The following is a 7,241-nucleotide window of genomic DNA, read 5'->3' as shown; positions in this document are numbered from 1 at the left end:
GGGGATGGGGCTTCAATGTACAATTTTGGAGGGACACATTCAGCCCATAATACAGTATTTAAGTTATCGTTGTTGTTATTCAGTTGCCTAGTCATGTCCGACTCTTTGCAACATACTCCAGTACTCTTGCCTGGAAAATCCCATGGATGGAGGAGCCTGGTAGGCTGCAGTCCATGGGGTCCCTAGGAGTCGGACACGACTGAGCGACTTTACTTTCACTTTCACTTTCATTTTCATGCATTGGAGAAGGAAATGGCAACCCACTCCAGTGTTCTTGCCTGGAGAATCCCAGGGACAGGGGAGCCTGGTGGGCTGCCATCTATGAGATCGCACAGAGTCGGACACAACTAACTCGACTTAGCAGCAGCAGCAGCAGGACTGCAGCACGCCAGGCTTCCCTGTCCTTCACTATCTCTTTGCTTAAACTCATGTCCATTGAGTCCATGGTGCCATCCAACCATCTCATTCTCTGCTGTCCCTTTATCCTCGTGCCCTCAGTCTTTCCCAGCATCAGGGTCTTTTTCAGTGAGTCAGCTCTTCGCATTAGTTGGCCAAAGTATTGGAGCTCAGCTTCAGCATCAACTATGCCAATGAATATTCAGGGTTGATTTCCTTTAGGATTGACTAGTCTAATCTCTTTGTCCAAGGGACTCTCAAGAGTCTTTCCTAGCACCATGGTTCGAAAGCATCAATTCCTCTATGCTCAGCGTTTTTTATGGCCCAACTCTCACATCCACACATGACTACGGGAAAAAACTATATTTAAGTTTTACTTCAAAGAAAAAGAAACAAATAATGCTAAGGTCAATTCCTTATTGCCAGAGATTCTGATTCAATTGGTCTAGGGTGGGGTCTCGTCCTAAGAAATATTTTAAAGCACTCAGTGATCCTGACATGCAACAAGGCTTAAGACTCACTGGAGTGGTCCCTTTTAAAGACTTCTCTCTGAGGTTCTAGGGCTTGAATCTTACAGGAGAAGCAGCCAGCTGCCAGGCTTACCCTGGGTTGCACAGACTGCAGTACTGGATAAGAAAATCAGTGTAAAGCTCTCTTTTATCTGAGGGAAGTCTTGCATGAATTGCTGGTGCAGAGACAGCTGCTGAAGTCTCCAGCCTCGGGGCAGTCTGGCCCTGTCCCCCTGCGACTGTGCAGACTTCTCAGGGCCAGCCACACATGCACACCTGCACGGGCTGCTCTTGGCAGGGGCCCAGGCTTGGCATCCCCTTTCAGCTTCTCGAAAGCCCTGCCGAGGAGGCAGGAAAGCTGGGGATTCGAATAAGCCGCAGAGGGACTAGGACCAGGCGAATAATTGTGAATGGAATCCATGCTTGAGACTTCTGGTTCTCACAGCTGCGGATGGGGGATCACCATGGGAATTCTGGGTATTGTTCAGCGCTGACTGCAGCCTCCATTGTTGGGCTCTGATTACAGCTTTTGTTTCACCATAAAGTACAGTTATTAAATGCCCAGCCGGGAACAAAGACGTATTTACATGCCAGGGGGTCGGGGAAGGCAAGTTATTTTTAGAGTTGCCCTGCTGTTAAGACTGTGGATGGGGGAAGGGCTTGGAGCGGTGGTTCCAGTTTTTAGGTATAAGTGAAAGATTTCTAAAGGAGCAAAGAGGATGGGAAATGAAGTCATCACAATCCTGTTCTAATATTCCTACGTCAATTTATTTATATTTATTTATTTTTAGAGCCAGGAGAAGCAGGGTGGAAAGAGCACTTGGGAAAGCAAATTGAAATTCCCCTGTATTAGAGATCTCCAGAGAAACAAACAGGAGATGGATGGATAGATAGATACATATACAGAGATAGATACAGGAGGATATTTGTTATAGGAGATGTCTTGCATAGTTATAGAGAAGTTCCATTATCTGCTGTCTACAAGCTGGAGAACCAGGAAAAAGTGGTGTAATTCAGTCTGAGTCCTACGGCCTGAGAATCAGGGGTCCAACATTTTAGGGCAGGAGACGAGGGATGTCTCAGCTTGAGTAGAGAGAGTGAATTTACCCTACCCCTGCCTTTTTGTTCTATTCAGGCCTTAAATGGACTGGATGGTGCCCATGTTGGGGAAGGTGATCTTGAATCAGTGTACTGATTCAAATGTTAGTCTCTTCCAGAGACATCTTCATTGACACATCCAGAAATAATGTTTTACCAGCTATCTGGGCATCCCTTAACCCAGTCAAGTGGACGCATAAAATCAGCCATCACATCCCCTGAGACTGGCATCCCGGGTCCTTCCAAAGCAGGCCCTTTTTACTTCCCCGGCACCATATCCACATGGCCCTGCTCCCCAGCCATATCGGATTCCCCAAGGTCTTAGACGAGAATGACCACTTCTGTCATCCAGCTATGTGTGTGGTCCACAGTGATTGAAAGAATTCTAGAACGTACTCACTGCCCAGGCGAGAGGCTCCGAATGTGTCATCCGCCTTGCTCAGACAGGCTCAGGAAGTGGGCCAAACAAGATCACACTGATGGAACCAGTAATACGTGCCAGGCACTTGGCTAAGAGTTTCACATGCGTTATTCCACTTAAGACTTACGATGAGGCTGTGAAGTAGGAATTGTTACCAATTCCATTTGATAGGTGTTGAGGAAATGTTGAGGCTCAGAGAAATAAGGTAACAAGCCCAAGGTCATGGCTAGTCAGCTCAGATGGACTCCAGAGACCAGGGTGTTTGCTTGTCTTTCCTGGTGTCCATAGGGTCACCTGGTGGAAGCCGTAACATCTGCTTCTCTTCCCCCGGGGGTCATAGCACGGCGGCACGTGTCAGCCCTCCTGAACACTTGAGGCACTCGTTCTTGTTGAACAGAAACATTCTTCTGACAGATGGCAACACGGATGAGAGAAACCACTGGCCTCTGATCTGAGCTGGGCTTAGCTAGCCTTAGACAGGTGAGTGGCAAGGGTCTGAGGAGGAATTTCCACTGCCTAAGAGGGGCTCATTCCCAAATTCTCCCCCAGCTTTGTCTGGAAAGAGCCTTCTAGAATTTTCCCCACCTCAGTGTGGCAATTAGCTACTCAGGTATGACCCTGGACAAGCACTTTGGCTTCAGAACATTTTCCTTTGCAAGTTTTCATGTCACTTTGGAGCAAGAGTCCACATGTTTGGGAGATGCAGGCATTGTGTGCTCTGCAATTTTGGGGCTTATCCAAATTGCAGACCTGCCACACGTGGTCAGGATAGTTAATGCATGACCTAACTGGGGTCTGATGGGGCTGGGACCTCACCAGACCCCAGAGATCACAGGGCTTGTTGGGCACCCTTAGGGCTCCCGTGGCACCAGGCGATACTCCATGCCAGGTTCCTTCTTTGTTGCCTGATTGTCCTAAGGCAGGAAAGTGCACCCAGGGCAGGTGGTCCTGCTTTCCAAACATCTGGGAGGCAGTCATCCTTCCCAACCCTCAGTTTTCTTCCCTTTGTGAGCCTGGAATTCAGGTTGGTTGCTGACCTGTTTGGAAATCCTGTTCTTGAACCTCAATAAGTATGACATATGGGCAGTCCCTCAGATCTCCTCCCTGAAGGAGGATTGTATTCCAGCTCCAGGACACAAGAATTAGCTCCAGAAGGAGAATCAGTCACCTTATCTGTATTTTGAGCAGGTCACCTCATCCTGTTCCGTCCAGGGTGATGACTGAGAATCACCCTTCCTACGGCATGGCTGAGACAAGGTACACGGGCGGGCCAGTCTTCTGACTCCTCAATCTCAAAAGCAACGCCCACAACTCCCCTCCCAGGGTGTGGGGTTCATTTTCACACCAAAAAATAGGAAAGAACTGTCTTTCACTCTCTGCTAGCCAGTTTCTGAAGGGGATAAGAAAGGATAAATGCTGGGTTCAGAGAATGTGTGATTCATATTTGCATTTTGGTGTCTCTTAGTTCTGATTTTTAGTAAAAACAGAAGTTTAGTTCTGGAGTTGTTCCTTCATGTTAACTTCTGATTCTGACTCTGTCCATGAAGAGAACTGGTGGTATCCATCATTCAACAGATATTTCTACTCTAGGCACTGAGGATCCCCTGGCAGTCCAGTGGTTAGGACTCTGTACTTCCACTGCAGGGGGCAAAGGTTCTATCCCTGGTCAAGAAATGAAGATCCCCCATGCCACATCCCATGGTCAAAAACAAACCAAAACAAAACAGATAAAATCCCTGTGTGTGTGAATGTTACATTCTAGTGAGACACGTGGAGAATAAACAAGATAAATAAGTAAAATATATAATGTGTGGGAATGTGATCATTGCTAAGGAGAAAAAAATAAAGCAGAAAAAAAAAATAGAGCAGGGAAAGAGCTACAAAGTGTCTGTGAAAGGAGGAAAAGTCAAGTGCTTGGTCTCTTTGTGTGACTTTGCATTATTCTCCTGACTTCTCTTCACTGTTTTAATTTGCATTGTCAAAGGAACTAATGTCTATACGGTGGAGCAAGAGCCCAGCAGGTAAGCATACAGGAGGGGCTCAATAAATATTTTTGCTGGAAACAAGTGCTTTACACCTGCAAGGCAGGATGATGGTGATGACAAGGATGTTTTAAAGGTAAACTGCAGATTCTTGAATCCAGACTCCTCCTCTCCCTTTTCTTCAGATGACAAGTATCCATGGAATATTCCAGCATTCCTCAGTGCTGTCTGTGGGTCCTGAATGTTCTTGGTTTGCTCCCAGACTGTAATTTCAACAAGGGAATATTCCACATACTTTTTTTTAAATGACACTGAAAGCACTGTTATGTAATGAACCTCTCCATCCAAAAAAAGACTGGAGGAAAAGCAGAGAGTTTTTTTGTTTTGTTTTTTTCTTTTTCTTTTTTCTGTTTTTTTCTGGAGGGGAGAGGGGATGGTCGTGTTTATTGGCTGATCCAGAGCCTCCCACACAGAAGGATGCTGACAGGTTCTGGTTATACTGCAGCCTCAGAGTAGCCCCGAGCTTACTTTGTTGTGTGTGTTTGGACAATTTGAGTCACCTCTCTGTTTTTCCTCATTGTCTGTAAAGGTGACTGTCAGAATCAAACCACCTTTGGGGCTTGTTACCCAAAAAGAGCAAAGGAATAATTTAAAACCACTCAGTCAATGATGTCAAATGAGAATAACCATCAGGAGAAAGAGTTGCTCTGGGTCCCATCTGGAGGGAGTGAGAGCTCTCTGCTTTAGTGGTCTGATCTCTGAGCCAGGATTTTCAGATCAAACACAAGATGTTATGTTTGAATTTCAGATAAACAAAGGAATATTTTTCTTAAGTTTAAATATGTCCAGTCTAGAATCTTCTAGGATTCTGGAGCTGGAGACCCTTCCAGACCCTCTAGCCAGGGACAACAAGCTCAAATGCCCAGAGAGATCAGGCAAATGACATCTGGTGAAATCTCCCTATTTTTAAATGTTAGCCACCCATTCAGTTAAAAATAAAACCCACTGTGTGGACAAAAGGAAATAGCTCTGGCCAGTTTATAAACTACGATGAGGCCAAATCCTTTCAACCATTGTAAAGATGAGGAAATGCGGCCCTGGGAAGACAGGTGTCAGCAAGGCGACCCAGCTAAGGTTTCTCAAAAGATAACAGAACAGTCATCTTGGAAATGCTGAAGACAAGCAGCCTGAAAGAGCCAGGGCGGGAGCATTCCATGCAGTCTAAAGAGCACTTTCCTCTCTATCAGCTTAGAGGACTCTGAGAACATTTTGGAAGGTGAGCAGTTGAGGTCACTGAGCATCAGAAGGGAAGAGTGTCACTAAGGTCATACAGGGGAATGTCCACAGGTAAGTCTAGGGCTATTTTTAACTCCACCTCTGATTCAGATGAGATAATACCTAAGTTTCCTCAAGGATCCTAAGGAAGGCAAACTCCAAATCTGGTTCTCTGCCTCATAAACAGAATTGAGTCAGGAGGCCAGCCCAAGTGCTGAGACTTTTGACCCAGTCCACAAATAAAGAAGGGGTTAAGTCATCAAGGTTCCATTCGTGTCATCAGGCTCGTCCGCACGTACCTTGTGCCTTTTGCCCCAGCAGCTTGATTTGTCTTCTGGACTTCTTCACATAAGGAAGGATGTTCTGAAAGGTGTTGCTAAAGATTTTGATGGGGGAAGGATGTGATCTAAGGCTGGGCAGGAGAAGGAAAGGAAAAAGGACACAAACGGAACAAATATTTATTGAGAGCCTAATGTTTGCCATGTGCTGCGAAAGCCGTGGCATATAATCCTTTGCCAGCTCTTTGCGTGTCTGAATGATTTTTTTTCCCCTCAGGTTTCAGCTCAAAATTCACTTCCTCAGAGAGTTTTCCTTGACCATCCTGTCCAAAGAACCTCTCCGTCTCCCCGATCCCTCTCTTTTTAAATATATAATTTTATTTGTTTATTTTTGGCTGTGCTGGGTCTTCCTTGTTGGATGGGCTTTTCTCTAGCTGAGGCAAGTCAGGACTGCTCTCCAGTTGCTCTGTGCAGGCTTCTCATTTCAGTGACTTCTCTTGTGGTGGAGCAAGGGCTTTAAAGCCTGAGGGCTTCATAGCACGTGGGCTCTAATGCACAGGCCTAACTGCAGAGAAACTCGTCCCCACTACCTATCTCTTTAATTTGCTTGATTTCTCCGTTTCCTAAACAGGGGTGTATATCCTACCGGTTTAAGGACTAGCTACTAACCGCAGGCTCCCTGAGGGCAGGACGACCCTCAAGCGTGTGCCTAATGCCTCTTAAGAGATTTGGCATGGCATGGTAGGTTTAGGAACAAATATTTATGATAAGACATCTATGTTCCAACTCGTCAACTAATTGAATACCGACTAACTGAATTTTGACTAATCATTCTTTAAGTTTCCCTAAGCCTCCTGTCCTAGTAAGTAGGAGGCGGAGCTAGTTCTAGGAAGAGAGAAATTCTTAGGAGAAAGAATAATTGGCATGAAGAGCTGGTAAAGCATTTTTTCCCTCAGGTCACCCAGCAGCCTTTGAATTTTACATTTCCCGGACTGATTTATGGGATTGCTTGCAAACAAATTGTCTGCCGCGAATGAAGCCTATTTTTAAAGATCCCTGTGCCTGGGAGTTCTCGGCGGTGACACAAGAGAACCCCGAGCTCCACTCGCGAGCCAAGCCCCGCGTTCCTCCAAAACTACGGATCCCAGGATGCAACGCAGCGCGAGGGCCCAGAGCTCCGCGCGCGGCCCTCCCCTTGGAACCCAGGAGACGCCCAGAGCCCGGCCCGCCACGCCTCCGGGGGTCCGCGCGGTGCCTGCTGGGACATGTAGTCCTCCCCCCG

The sequence above is a fragment of the Bison bison genome, unplaced genomic scaffold (assembly GCF_000754665.1).
Source record: "Bison bison bison isolate TAMUID 2011002044 unplaced genomic scaffold, Bison_UMD1.0 scf7180017864456, whole genome shotgun sequence".
NCBI lineage: Eukaryota > Metazoa > Chordata > Mammalia > Artiodactyla > Bovidae > Bison > Bison bison.
The sequence above is the reverse complement of the archived record's forward strand: the minus strand, read 5'-3'. Positions refer to the sequence as shown.